This window comes from Mastigoproctus giganteus, chromosome 9 (genome assembly GCF_048544385.1).
Source record: "Mastigoproctus giganteus isolate SK-2022 chromosome 9, ASM4854438v1, whole genome shotgun sequence".
In the NCBI taxonomy this organism is placed as follows: domain Eukaryota; kingdom Metazoa; phylum Arthropoda; class Arachnida; order Uropygi; family Thelyphonidae; genus Mastigoproctus; species Mastigoproctus giganteus.
The window spans coordinates 204204999-204220916 of NC_143583.1; the positions used below are offsets into that span (position 1 = coordinate 204204999).

At 38.4% G+C, this 15918-nt stretch overlaps 1 long non-coding RNA gene across 1 annotated transcript in view; it reads left to right on the top strand.

The window, feature by feature from the left end:
* The first annotated feature begins 8515 nt into the window (after positions 1 to 8515).
* The window catches only part of LOC150081049 (uncharacterized), a 40375-nt gene continuing 32972 nt past the window's right edge, over positions 8516 to 15918 (top strand). Inside the window, exon 1 of the long non-coding RNA XR_016547356.1 lies at positions 8516 to 8599. This is a non-coding gene — a long non-coding RNA (uncharacterized LOC150081049). The remainder of the gene's footprint in view (positions 8600 to 15918) is intronic.

Below are 15918 nucleotides of genomic sequence, written 5' to 3' on the forward strand. Positions count from 1 at the left end.
CTTCCACCCCACGGAAAGGTGGGCCAGTCCCAGTAATACATGTACTGTCTCAAAAGAGACTCTGACCCACTTGACGTTGCCAGCAGGTGGGCCAGAATCCTCTGGGGGCCCATTCCAGAGGGACAGACAAAATATAGAGAAAAAAAAACTACCCGTGATGCAGGTTATGGAAAAAAAAATAATAATAATAATGATAAAAAATATAAAAAGGTAATAATAAAATAAAAAGATAATAATAAAATAAAATAATAATAAAAAATAAATAAATAAAACAAAAATAAATAATAATAATAATAATAATAATAATAAAAAAATAATAAATAAATAAAACAAAAATAAATAATAATAATAATAATAATAAAATAATAAATAAATAAATAAAAATAAAATAAAAAAATAATAAATAATTTAGTAAAAAAATAAAAATAAGTCTGAAGTGGCTGACTCCACAGAAAACGCAAGGAAAAAAAATTTTTAAAAATAATAAAATAAATAAATAAAAAATTAAAAATAATAATAAAAAAATAAATAAAAAATAAAATAAAATAAAATTTACCCGAGAGAGAGAGAGAGAATATTGGCATAGGTACACTAGAGAGAGAGAAAAAAAAACAGAAAAATACAAGAAATAATTAAATAAAAAGAAAAAAATATACATTGTATATATAAAATAAAATAACATAGCTACACTTGAGGGAGAAAATAAATATAATAAAAAATAAAGGAAGAAACAGAGGGAAAAAAAACCTTTATCTAATTCACTTCAGACACAATGCCAGGGGTGTTGACCGCTCTATATGATCGCATCTTCGAGCAAAGACGTCCGTAGCAAAGTTGTGAAGAGCAGATAAACGTTCAGGAGTTAGGAGTAACTTGTCTAATTGATTTTAAAATATTGGGATGGTGTATATTAAAACCTTGCCTCAAATCTTCGTACAGAATACAATGCAAATGAATACACAGAAATACAATGCAAAAACGTACAGAAATATGTTTTTGCATTGTATTTCTGTGTTTTGCATTGTAAAACAACGTACAGAAATACAATGCAATGAATGCAAAATAGGATGACCTGCGAGATTTCTTTTCTTCTTTTCCTTGGTCGGATTACTCTTTCAAAACTTCTGATGTCAACGTTTGCTCAGATCGTCTCAATGAAATTATTCTTGCAGGAATGGAATCCTTTATCCAACACTCCACTTTAAAATCTCATTCTTTATCTAAACCTTGGTTTTCTAATAAATGTGCTAAGGCTGGTCAAGAGAAGCATGTTGCATATCGTAATTGGCTTGTTTCTAATTCTTCAGTTTCATTTTCTGCCTAGACCAAAGCTCGCAATAATTGTAAAGCAGTTATTAAACAGTCAAAACTAGAGTTTGAACAGGCTAAGAGTAGAAAACTTGCTTCTTGCCCTAATGGTAGCCGAGCATTCTGGTCCCTTTGCCAAAGCCGAAACTTTTGCCCATCTCTGCTCCCACCTCTGTCCAAACCAGATGGTTCTGTTGTCACTTCAGCCAAAGATAAAGCTGACCTGCTAGCATCACATTTTTCTTCCAACTCATATATTAATGATCTTGGTAAAACATCTCCCACCATTCCCAACACGCTCCAATCCTGTGGTCTTCCGTCAAAAGGATGTCAGAAGGATTTTGACGAATCTTGATGCTAAGAAAGCTCCAGGTCCCGATGGTATTTCTCCACTTGTTCTCAAAACTTCTGCTCCCGAACTTACTCCGATTCTTTGCCGCCTTTTCTCACTTTGTTATTCCAAAGATGTTTTTCCTTCTGCTTGGAAATTTGCTCATATCCAGCCAGTAACTAAAAAGGGTGACAAATCGCTCCCAACCAATTATCGTCCCATTGCAATTACTTCTACACTTTCTAAAGTAATGGATAAATCAATTAACCGCCAACTCTTGAACTACCTAGAAACCTTCCGTCTGATCAACGATCGCCAGTATCGATTCCGTCAGTGTCACTCCACTGGTGATGTTCTGGCTTATGTTACCCATTTATGGACTAATTCAATGGAAAGGTTCAGTGAAATTCAAGTAGTTGCTCTTGACATCTTAAAGGCTTTCGATCGTGTTTGGCATAAAGGTCTTCTAAACAAGCTTCCATCTTATGGTTTGCCAACTGTTTTTAGTAATTGGTTATCCAGTTTTCTCTCTGATCGCTCACTGAGGGTGATGGTAGATGGCTCTCTGTCTTCTAACTTCTCCACTAATGCCGGTGTCCCCCAAGGTTCAGTTCTTTCCCCCCCCCACTCTTTTCCTCTTGTATATTAATGACTTTCTTCCATTGACTGGAAATTCTATCCATAGTTTTGCCGATGATAGCACTTTCCATTTTGAGAAACCTTGCCCTGTTCAATCAGCTTCAAGTTCTCGAAAATCTGCTACCAATTCCTTAAATGCCGATCTTCAGGTAATTCTCCAGTGGGGCAAAGACAACTTAGTTGATTTCAACCGTTCTAAAATTCAGTCTTGTCTTATATCTCCTTGTTTGTTTTTGTTGTTTGTTATTTGGTTTTTAGGAGCATTAGCAACCAAGGCCATATTACTCCGGGAAATGCGGTGGCCATTCCTTGACCTTTCCGCATCCTCCGTATTTGGTGGTGACGGGCTCGAACCCCGGTCTAATCAAGAAGCGTGTGCTACGCACTGCTGCTGCTCCTTCCCACCTGGCTACGGAGGCGCCCTTATATCTCACAAAAGGGATTCTTCTGCTCCTATGCTTATCTTTAGTGACACTCCGATTTCTAGGCAAAATGATATATCTCTTTTGGGATTACCCTGACTTCTAATCTCTCTTGGCACAAGCACATTACACATATTGCTTCCTCTGCATCTAGAAAACTTGGTTTTCTCTTTCGCTCTCGGCATTACTTTTCTTCCGGAAAGCTGCTCACTCTGTATAAATTGCAAAAATCTGCCCTGACATGGAATATTGTTCCCACATCTGGAGTGGTGCCCCCAAAACCTATCTCAGGCTTCTTGATTCCATTCAGAAGAGGGCAGTTAGGTTAATTAATGATTCATCTCTAACAGAGTCTCTCCACTCGCTGTCTCATAGACGTACTGTTTCTGCTGCATGCCTCTTCTACAGATACTTACATGGGCACTGTTCTTCTGAATTGGCTTCTATAATTCCCGTTCTCTCTTTCAAAACAGTCCGAACACGTGCCGCCACCAGCCAACATCCATTTACTGTCCAACTTCAAACTCACAGAACCAACTTTTCATCTTCCTCGTTTATTCTTTCAACTGTCGTTTTCTTGAACAATCTTCCTTCATACGTATTTCCTGAAAATTACAGTCTACAGAAGTTCAAGTGCAATGTCAACAAATATCTTCTTTCGTTTCTCAACCTCCAACCCAAGAACGGTACTAAGTACTATAGGTTCTAATACCTCTCGTGTCTGGGGTTTACATAAAAAAAAAAAAAAGAATGCAGTCAAAAAGGAGGTGCCTCTAGTTTTCCTTAGCTCCACAGTAGCACAGGTCAGTCGTGCAGAGGCCTAGTTGGTGCAGTTTTTCATTAAGAGAACCATGTCCTGTAACCAGGAAGGAAGTCTCCATGGTGAATGAAAGCCAGGATTGGAAAGAATTAGAGGATATAAAGGTGGCATCAGGAAGGAATCTTCTAGTAACCACCCCAAGCTGGGATGTATCCCAGCGGGTCTGCCATATGGAACTCAATCTGTCTCTCATCTTGACCAAGCCAACTCGGTGAAATCAGGCACCAGCTGCATATATGACGATCGCCAGGAAGACTGCTTTATAGTAGAGACGAAGTGTCCTCTTGGAAAGGCCCCAGTCATTCCTGGAGATACGAATAATGGAGCCAGAGAGCTTCTTGACTTTTGATCTGAGATGGGTGAGGTGTGACAGGAAGCTCAGTTTGTGGTCAATTACCACTCCGAGAATGGTAGCTTTAGTAACTATGGGTAGCGGGATTCCAGAGATTTTAACCTATGGTGGATGCCTGAGGTCTAGCTTGTGCTTAAAAAAGCATCATTGTGGATTTACTTGGGTTAATGTGGAGTTTGTTCAAGCTGCCTAGGAGGAGAGATCAGACAAGACCAGATTGGCTTTCTGTTCAATGGCGCTTCTAGATTTTCCAGACAGAACGATCGTAAGGTCATCGGCAAAGGCTACAACTTTGGTGTTCTCAAAAGAGTGGGAGAGCCAATCCTGTAGAACCATGTTCCACACCATAGGCCCCGAGAATTTTCCCGAGTTTTGCCAAGAGTGTAATGGGACGGAAGGGGCGAGGATCTGAAGGTGGCTTATTTAGTTTCTCTATCAGGCGCAGAAGAGCAGTTTTCGAGACCTTGGAAAAGCAACCGCCCTGGAGGCATTTATTATACAACAGGAGAAGGTATAGCAGTCTTAGTTTAAACAGACGAAAGATGAAGATATACTCTATCAGGTCTAGGCCAGGGCATTTGTTGGGGTTTAATTTCTGTAATACTGCCGTCTGCTCTTCCAGGGTGAAAGGATCCGTTGTACTTTCCGTGGTGTAGCTTAGATTTGCTTTTCTCATTGCTGTATGCTCTGGGAGATCCTTAGAAACGTCATCTGAAGGAAAGAACTTGTCAAGGATTAGGTTGGCAGTTGGAGGTTTCCTGGGAGTTAGCCTGTACAGTGTTGAAAATTTCAGTGGTGACGGTTTCATCTCGTGATTTTATATACTAAACCCCAGGGTTTGCAGTTCCCAGTTTCCGTAACAAAGCTCACCCAGGTTGCTTTCTTCCTGGCTGCTATGGCTTTAGTATAATCGTTTTTCTTTTGGATGTAGTCACTGTAGAGCCGCTCAACTTCTGGGGGCGACAGTCCCGGTGCCGCTGATAGTAGTGACCTGCTCGCAGTGCCAATCTCCGAGGTCTATTGAGATCATTGGTCCACCAAGTGGAGACAACAGGTCGGAATATTTTCTTTTTGGCAGATATATAGGATGCTTTGAGAATTGCTTGCTGGAGAGCAGTTACCAGTTCATTGTCTTGCGTGGATTCATATAGATTTGGCTCACTTTCGGGGAAGTCTCCTTTAATAGAACATTCAAAGGATTGCTAGTCAATATTTCTGGTGGAGTACCTCACAAGTGCAGGCAGTCTTATCTGGTTGTCATTTTTCAGTGGGGTAAATTTATGAGGAAAAGTATGACTCTTTGGTCGCTGAAGGTACAGTCTGGGATAACCTTCCAGTCGGAGACCAGAGAGCCAAGGTCCCTAGTGGAGATGGTGACTTTGATGATCGATTCACCTGTAGAGCTGCTATATGTGGTGTAAAAATTGGGTTGATTTTGTTTAGTTAGGATTCTATTCAGGACAAGGTAGAAATGTTTTTTTTTGGGATGATGCTTACTTTCTTACATCATATGCCTCTACTAATAATAATTTCAACACTTGTACAGGGCGAAGATACTACAGTATGTGGCTGTCCACGATTAATTAATGAACCCAGCTGAAACCAGGGTTCATTATGTGGGTTGCAGAGTTTGGAAACTAGACACCTTAGAGGAGATTCGATTGAGGTGTTTAAGGCTCTGAGAGGCATCAGTAAAATGAATGAGGACAAAATTTTCAAGATTATAAATAATGCTAGAACTAGGGGACATAAATTCAAGTTACGGGGGGAAATGTTTAGATTGGACTGCAGGAAGTTTTATTTTAGCCAGCGAATTATAAATTACTGGAATAAGTTGCCTTCATGGGTGGTAGAGGCCGACGGTTTGAGGAAATTCAAAGGTCATCTGGATAGTACTTTCGGGTAAGGGAAGCGCATAGGATGATAGGTTTAATTTCCTTTTTATTTATATATATTTTTTATTTATTAATTATTATTATTTAGTTATTTATTTTATTTATTTGTTTATTTTTTGTTTTTATCATTGTTTTTTTCGGGTTTTTTTTTTTTTTTTTTGGCTGGTGCAGCATAAGCCATAGGCTTTCTTGCACCATGCGGCCGTTACTAATACTAATACTAATACTAACCAGAAGTTGTCCAGCTTTGTGGAAGCCCATTTGTCCTTAGACCTTAGGCCAATGGAACGTTGTGCTTTCAAGTGTCGAGTCATGGTACATGGCCTACCAGTCTGACAGTGGACCTGGGTGTGGTTGATGCTCGGAGAAAGCTATTTTCTGGACTGTGTTGTCCCAACAAGGAAGTTTGGGGGAGGCAGCATGATGGGTTTCCGGCTGTTTTTCATAGGTTTTCCTGATAACATTAATTGTTTTGGACAAACATTAATGCTGAGGTCTATATCTAAGTCCTGGACAATATTGTGTTACCTGCCTTGTGGCAGCACATTGGGGAAGGCTCATAGTTGTATCACTAGGACGATGATCTATGTCATGATGTTCACGTTATGATGACTGGTTGAGGACATGGTAAATTGAATTTAAATTGCACACATAGAACAAGTGACTAATGGAATGAACGCATTCAGCGTATACTTTTTTAAATTGAGAAGTGTGACTGATCACTTAGCTGATTGTGCATGAATACCAGTCACGTATGATTAACATTTAATTGTCTACATAAGTTATCATCCCTTTGTATGAGGCAATGGTCAGACCACGCCTTGAGTATTGTGTACAGGTCTGGAGGCCTCATTTTAGGAAGAATATAGAGTTGCTTGAGCGTGTACAGAGAAGGGAAGCAAGACTGGTGAGGGAACAAAAGGGTTCTGTTACCAAGAAAGGGTTAAGTTCTGCAAATTGCAGCATCTGGAGACACGGCACCTGCGAGGTGATCTGATTGAGGTGTATAAGGCCTTGAACGGGTTGAGCACTTTGCGTTCTGATGGGATCTTTCCGCTTGCTGAGATTACGAACCTGAGGGGGGGGGCATAAATTCAAATTGAGGAAAGACAGTTCTAGAATAGATGTGCGGAAATTTTCCTTTAGCCTGCGGGTGGTTATTCCATCCGTCGTTATGGAAATTGATAGCTTAAATAAATTTAAGGAAGAACTGGACAAAATTTTAGAGGGAATGGATGTTGAATTTTTTTTTTTTTTGCATGACATGCCTCCATTACTACTACCACTATTACCACATCATATGAGTGATTTGTTGGAGATATGCAGAGCCATAAGCCGGATGGAAGAGAGTGAATCTCGGGTGGTAACAGGAAAGGTTTTGGATATCTATCTAAAGGTCACTATTCTATTGTGAAAATAGTTCTAGGAAACAAGTCGTCTCCTGAAGAGTGAAATGCAGCTGGCGTAGTTCACCCAGTCCCAGAGCGAAAAGACCCTCAAATTTCCGTGGAGTGGAGATTCAATTCACACAATCAATACTCATTGTATGCTTTTCCTAAATATTGTCTCGCACCCTGACTGAAACTTGAACCCAGCCCTGCACAGCAAGAGTCTGTTGAATGTAATGAATTTGTAAATCTCCTCACCCCCTCAAGAACAGCTACCAAGAAGGCTCAGCATGACACTAAAGGGGAAATTTTACAGAATGGAATGATTATCAGAATGATACATGAAGAATACAGTTAACATGACATTACCAGCGTATGTCGAACTGGAACAGTATTACGGCATCCATTCTGAGCAGTGCTCGAAGGAATTTGCTATAGCATAAGTTTTACAAAAGGTCAGCCCAAAAAAAAATTTTTTTCCCATTTCACCCATCCATTTGCTACAAATGTTTGTCTAGTTCTGCCTTGAATTTATTTAAGCTGTCAACTTCTGACAACGACAACGGCAGATGGAAGTTTGTTCCAGCAATCAACCACCCGCTGGCTAAAGGCAAAATTCCTGACATCTATTCTACAACTGTCTTTCCTCAATTTTAATTTATGTCCCTCAGGCTATTAATCTGGGCAAGAGGAGGAATCCCATCAGTATTGAGCTTGCTCAAACCATTCAAGGCCGTATACACCTCAATCAGATCACCTCGCAGGTGCCTAATCTCCAGACACTGCAATTTGCAAAACTTGTACCTTTCTACACCCTAATCGGTTATATTTATTGACACTGGTGAATAAATATTTCTGTTGATAAAAAAAACTAACGAATATTTGATAAAAATGTATTTTTTAATTAATTAATTATTTATTTATTTGTTATTATTATTATTATTATTATTATTATTATTATTATTATTATTATTATTATTATTATTATTTTGCATTTGTAGAATTTAGATTAGTTTTTATTCCTGGAATGTAAATTTATTTGCCTTTTTGGTATTTTTATTTTTTAATTATTGCAAGGTTTATTAAAAAAATACGAACATAAATTAATTCCATTTGATTTTTCAGATTTTGGTTAGTAATAAATATTATTTTCACCCTTACCACTAGAGGATGTTCATTCGCTGTACTTACTTTCTACACATAGAGAAGTAAGGTACTACTCTGTATTTAAACTGCGATAAGTGTAGTTTATTTTGTACATTTTTGTTGCATAAATAAAAGATACGATAGCTCTGTTTAATTCTTTTTAGTTATATTTTTTCCAGCAATCGATTGCATTTTTTCCTGAACATCAGAAGATGTTCATTTGTTGTGTTTATATTTTTTATGCATAAATATTCGAACTACGATAGATTGGTATCTTGTGTGTATATCACGATGTGAGGTAGGTGCGAAATTGAGTTTTGATTTCGCAGAACATATAAGAGAATCTGTAAACTTGTATTACGATAAAGAACGTTTCATTCATGCTTCAAAGAATTTTTGGAGGGTTAAACTTTATACGAAAGGTCTGATAAAAGAGTTTTAAGCTTTTATTTACCCCCAGAGTAGTAACGTACGTGGACGCAGGAATGTACATCGCGTGATTGAGCGAAAAAAAAAAAAAAAAAAAGGCAATCCATTGGTAACCTGGTTGTATCAGCCGCAGTAGAGAGTCTTAGTTTGAAACTCCTCTTAAATATCCTTGGTGTTATGTAGAGTATATACGGCAATGAAAAAAAAAAAAAAAACAAGTTTTCAAAACTGTTTTACGATCTTTACATGTTTTTTTTTTTTTTTAATCTCAAAAATGATGATATTAGAACTTGTCACCGTCGGTTGAAGACTGAGAAATTAGAAAACACGTAATGACATATTGGAATTTCTGTGGATTGCAATTTCCACAAAATATGTACAAAGGTGTGTTTCTAAAAAACAAGTAAAGATATAAATGAGAAATAGGAAAATTTAGTTCAGTGAGTTGGCAGTTAGAAACTGTGAATGGGTGTTAACTAGTTGAGCATATGTTTTGAAAAGATGAAATTTGATCTTAATTCAGAAGAAGAGTGTCCATAGAAATATTTGTAGAAAAGGCATGTAGAAGAAACTGTAAATGTCTGTGTGATAAGGAGTAAAGTGAGTTTGTTAGTGAGGAATCATTAATTAACCCGACTGCCCTTTTTTGCAAGAGGTGTGTGTTCTGGGGGAGGGGATTTCTGACGTACAAAGTGATTGGAAGAAAAGTAATGCCAAGGGTGAATGAGAAAACCTAGTTTTTCTGAGTGTTTTCAAAGATGCACATATAGTAGTCTGTTTTTTTGTGAAAAATGGAACTATTTTAAAAGGATTGAAAGTAAGTTTTCTCTGCTCCGTTGGAGAATTTCCAGAAGATTGGCATTTAAGAAATTAGTGGTGAATATTTAAAGAGTTGAAGGTATTTGTGCAGAGCAAAGTTTGCCAAACTGAAAGGTGGAATGTAATATACTACTAGCAACAGAACTATGGAAAAGATTTCTGGCAAGTAGAAGAAGGGCATTAATATATATTGATGAATTGAACAGGTACTTTACGTTGATCTTTACAAAAATGGTGTAGTTCCAAAGTTGCTAACATAAATTCTGTATATATACCTGGGATGTCATTAAGGTAAGGTATACAGGGTGTTTCAGTTAAACGTTTCAGAACTTCTAAGAGGGGTAGGGTACATCCTGACAACTCGAAATCATATAGCAATGTGGGGTCGGAAATGCTTTCCTGAAGCGGTGTTGTACACAGAAGCACCAAAGAAAGAAAAGAGACCGTAAGTGAGAAATCGTTTTAATAATACATGAAAAGAAGCAAAAGGTACATGGATTAAAGTAAGTGTTCGAAGTTTCTTCCACGGGCTACAATGCACGCCTCACATCTCCGACGCATGGACATCCGAACATTCGGGAATACTCCAGGCGAATTTCGAATTTCTTCGGCAGCTACTGCGATTCTTGCAACCAGCTCCTCAGCATTGTCAACAGGGGTGTCATAAACTAGCGATTTCATATGACCCCAGAAATAAAAATCAAGACATGATAGGTCGGGTGACCGAGCAGGCCAACGCACGGGACCACCACGTCCGATCCACTGTTGACCAAATGTGACATCCAGGTAGTTACGAACATCTCCGCTATAATGGGCAGGGGCTCCATCGTGTTGGAACCACATTGTCTGTTGCGTCGATGCAGAAATCTGTTCATCTCAAAAGTTGTGGCAATACTTGCTGCAGAAAGATCAAGTAGATAGGTCCGGTTAGACGACACGGTAACAGGTAAGGTCCGATGAGGTGATCTCCCATAATACCGGCCCATACATTGACTGAAAATCGAATCTGTGTTGCACGACGTCGTATTGCATGCGGGTTCTCGACCGCCCAGATATGGTCGTTATGCGTGTTGAAAATTCCTTCCCTTGTGAAGGATGCCTCATCGGAAAACAACACTTCAGCAGGAAAAAGGGGATTTGTAGCACATTTTCCAAGGTACCACTGTGCGAAAGCAATACGAGGTTGAAGAAACTTCGAACACTTACTTTAATCCATGTACCTTTTGCTTCTTTTCATGTATTATTAAAACGATTTCTCACTTACGGTCTCTTTTCTTTTTATGGTGCTTCTGTGTACAACACCGCTTCAGGAAAGCATTTCCGACCCCACATTGCTATATGATTTCGAGTTGTCAGGATGTACCCTACCCCTCTTAGAAGTTCTGAAACGTTTAACTGAAACACCCTGTATAAATAACAAACAAAACAGATCAGGAGAAGGCAGATACTTCGATTAGGAAAAATGGAGGGTGAGAATGAGAGACAATGTGTCTGGCTCAACAGAACTAAAAAAAAAAAAAAAAAAACACTATTACACACTCAAAAATTTCATTTTGAGGATATACTTTAGCAATTTGAGTGAAAATGCCATAATGTACAATCCTTAAATCATGTTTAAGTTTAAACTTCAGCAGTTTGAATTTGATAAGCAGTCATTAGGTTATTGCAGAACTGTCAAAGATTTAACTTTGAAATTATTTATTTAGACTTTAAGTCTCATATTTTATGATAGTTGCCTAACAATTATTCTAATGATATCTTTCTGATTATACTGAAATACACTGTGCTGCCACTTTATTAGGTACACCTACCTAGTAGTGTGTTGAACCTCCTTTAGCCTTCAAAACAGCCTGAATTCGTCTAGGCATGGATTGAACAAGATGCTAAAAACGTTGTGCAGGAATGGAGTACCATGCAGACATGAGGTGTAGGCCTGCAGCGAACAGCCCTTTCCAGCTCATCCCAAAGATGTTCAATAGGATTGAGATCCACGGACTTGAACGGGCCACTGCAGCAAAGAAAAGTCATTGTCATGTTCCTGGAACCATTCCATAGTGATTCGAGCTTTGTGCACCGGTGCATTATCTTGCTGGAAGTAACCATCTGACTGAGGATAAACTGTCAACATGAACTGATGCACTTGGTCAGCAACGATGTTTAGGTACGATGTGGCATTCAGACGTGAATCTATGGGTATCAATGGACCCAACGTGTGCCAAGAAAACATTTCCCACACCATAACAATGCCTCCCCACCACCTTGCACAGTAGTCATAAGACATTACGGATCCATGTTGTTTTCACCAAATTCTGAGCCTTCCATCAACATGATGCACCAGGAACTTTGACTCATCAGACCAAGCAACTGTTTTCCAATCCTTGATAGTCCAGTGCTGGTGTTGCTGTGCCCACAGGAGGTGTGCTCTCTTGTTCTTCATTGATAACAAAGGTACATGATGTAGCCATCAGCTGTTGTAGCCCATTTGCAACAAAGTGCGACTAGTGGTCCATTGCAATATTTTGTTCTGCACACCAAGGTTGTATTCTGACGTGATGTGCTACATTGCGGCCCATCTGTTTGCTTGCACAATTCTAGCCATCCTCCTCTGACCTCTCTCAACAAGTGATTTTCTTCCACAGGAGTGCCATTGAGAGGATGTTTTCTGTTCATTGCACCATTCTCAATACACCCTTGAGACTGTGGTGCGTGAAAAGTTCAAGAGAACTGCCATTTCAGAGATGCTTTGTCCTGCACCTACTATACCATGCCACGTTCAAAGTCCATTAGATCACTCCCATTCTTGCTACGGATTGTACGCTTAACTGATACTAGAAAGGTTGTTCTTCTGCATTTATATCCACAATTGTGGTCATGTGACTGCAACATTGTGGGACAAACCATTTGTGTGCACAGCAGGGGTGTACCTAATAAACTGGCAGTACAATGTATGTAGTTAAGGAGGCCAAGGAACCCTTATTTGCAATAATGAAAGTTCTTGGGTGAAGATTATAAACTGGCAAATCTCTCTCTCTCCCCCCCTCTTTCTCCTGTAGATAACAGGGGATATGAGAGTAATCTGTGGAACTATAAGTCTGTAAGCCTATGGTGCAGTAAGAGAAAGTATGAAAAATATGATTAAAGATGCCATGCAGGTAAAAATAATATTATAACAGAGTCACAGTGCAATTTTGTAAAGTTCATATCTTTATAAACCAGTAAACTGGAAAAGCTCTCTTTCCCCAGAGATAACAGGGGATATGAGTAATCTGTGTAACTATAGGCCTGTAAGCCCTATAGTGCAGCAAGAAAAAATATGAAAAATATAATTAAGAATTCAGTGTTGTTGTTGTTGTTTGGTTTTTAGGAGCATTAGCAACTAAGGCCATATTGCTCCGGTGCGGTGGTCATTCCCTGACCTTTCCGCATCCTCCGTATTTGGTGGTGACGGGCTCGAACCCCGGTCTAATCAAGAAGCGTGTGCTACGCACTGCTGCTCCTTCCCACCTGGCTACGGAGGCGCCTAATTCAGTGCAGTTAATAATAATATTATAGTAGTCACAACGTTTTTTTTTTTTTTTTTTTTATGAAAACCCCAAACACGAAAGGTATCAAAACCTATAGTACTTAGTACCGTGCATGGGTTGAAGGAGAAGTATGGGGGAGGGGGGGGTGCTGGAAACTTTGCTCTAGAGACTAAACATGGGTTTCACCACTTCAAGCCTCCAATAAGCAAAGTGGTGGTATTTCACCGGTTGATGAAAGTCATCAACCACCTGGTTCTGTAAAGGTATGATCTTGACAAAATCACTTAAATTGTAACTTTGATATAATTTATATTGTTTTTATGAAAGCTTTTAACATAACTCTACATACAATATATGTTTTTGTGCATAAGTTAGAGAAGTATGCTATTTTGGGAGATTTCTGCAGTGGATAAAAAGATAGTTAACTGGTAGAAGACAGAGTGGTTATAAAAGGACAATGCTCTGAGTATACAAGTGTTACAAGTTAGGATATTGACTGTCACAGAAGGTGGCAGCATTAGAGCCATTCTTGGCATCCCAACTAATTTCCAGCCCTATACTGACAATTTAAAACTCTATATCATATTGTCTGATTCAACACAGGTGCCATATGTTATGCAACTGACCAAACAAATAACCCAGCAACTTGAAAATTATCTAGCCTCAACTGGTCTTGAAGTAAACCAAACGAAGACTGCCCAAAATCTGTCACCTGGAAAGGGCTCCACACCAAAATCATGGTAAAAAATTAATGGTGCAACTATTATAAAATTTACATCTCGTGCAGCTTTAGGCCTGATGTGGGATGAAGGTCAAACCTTCAGCCAGCATTTGCAATATGGGCCATTCAACAGGTGTTATTTGGCAAGCACAGTGCACAGCTAATCAAAATGTATTCTTCTGAACCAGTTCCACTTTTTTCATGTACCATGTGGTTATCTGCATCAAAATATATTTTAGCAAATTAATGAGCCCAAAATATTAGTTCCTGAAATGGTTCAACAAGCTCTCATGCGTAATGAATACTTTATTTCAAGGCTGGTAATATGTGTAAAGCTCGAAGTAACTCCTTGGAAACAGCAGATAGTGGCTGTCAATGTAATAACACTAGCTAGACTTATCAGTGGAAGACTTGATGTATCCAACATAATGGAAGTTACTGAAAGGCAACGGATTCATTGAAGAAATCATTCTGATCTGAACTGTAGCATAGACTGGATTAGGTAGGGTACCTGTAGGTTATCTGCAATGTGGGTTGGGTCTTAGGTAAATTTGGTTCAGGTGGATCAGGTGCATTTCTAGTTTTTGAATGTAAGATTTCTTACATTCAAATTCGAGTAGAAGTAACCCGAGAGAAAAGTACCAACTGTGTGGTACTACACGTAAGGTGGTAGAAAATGAAAAAGACCTGAGAGTAATTGTGCAATCAGATATGAAGTTTTCTGAGTAATGCAGACAGGCTGCCAGGGCAGGTCATGGGGTTTTGTCAATGATATATAGGAATTTTGCTAGCAGGGAAAAGGAGGTGATTGTCCCTCTGTATAAGGCAATGGTCAGGCCACACCTTGAGTACTGCGTACAGGTCTGGAGGCCTCATTTTAGGAAGGATGTAGATTTGCTTGAGCATGTACAGAGAAGGGCAACAAGATTGGTGAGGGGAATGAAGGGATCCTCTTACCAAGAGAAGCTTAAGTTCTGCAAATTGCAGTGGCTGGAGACTAGGCACCTGCACGGTGATCCGATTGAGGTGTATAAGGCCTTGAATGGGTTGAGCACGCTGAATTCTGATGGGATCCTTCCACTTGTTCAGATTATGAACCTAAGGGGGTATAAATTCAAATTAAGAAAAGACATGTAGAATAGATGTGCGGAAATTTGCCTTTAGCCAGCGGGTGGTTAATTGCTGGAACAAATTTCCATCTGTCGTTGTGGAAGTTGATAGGTTGAATAAATTTAAGGAGGAATTGGACAGGCATTTGGAGGGAATTGTGTGATTTTTTTTTTGGCTGATGCTGCATAAGCTCATACACTTGTTTTCTTACATCACATGCCACTACTACTACTACAACCAAAAATTAATATATTAACTCGTAATAACTGTTTTTATTATTATTTTTTTCTAAGTAACACTATTTGACAAATTATCAATATTTGTATTGTGTAATTTGAATTATACACAAAATTACTCCACTACTGATATTTATAAATTGTGTACATTAAATTAAAAAGTACAAATAGTTTTCTAGATTTATGACTATTTTTTATCTCCCCCTCTCACCCAGTTTTGCATTTCCTGATGTGATAAGTAGGAAAAAAAATGTAATTTTTTGATTTCTGAATTCTCTGATTATTATGTTATTGTTGTTACTATTATTATATAGTGCATCAGTATCCAAAGCCATATTGTGCTTCTAATTATGAAGTTTGCACTCAGTGCTGTAGAATTAGAAATTAAACTGACACTAAAAATTAAAATTTTTAGTACAAAACTGAAAGGGCATCATGTAACATTTCCTAAGAACTGCAGATTAAAAGAACTTTTTAGGATTACATTCATCATGGGAAATTTAAAATTACTGTATAATCAGTTTAAGGCTTGTAGTCATATATACAAAATTGAATTTTCATTTTTTCCTGTTTAGTAAAATTTTTACAAAGTATATATTCATATCCAGACACCTTTGGGTTAATAAAGGTATAAATACAGATATAAAGATTTGATTTCATTTGACGTTTTATGCTACATGGGCAAGTTAGGTCATGATGCACTGTCCAAGGATGTCAAAGATCGTAAAGAAGATGCAAGTTATATTAAGATGTAAAATAATAAGCTTCAGTTGTTTGA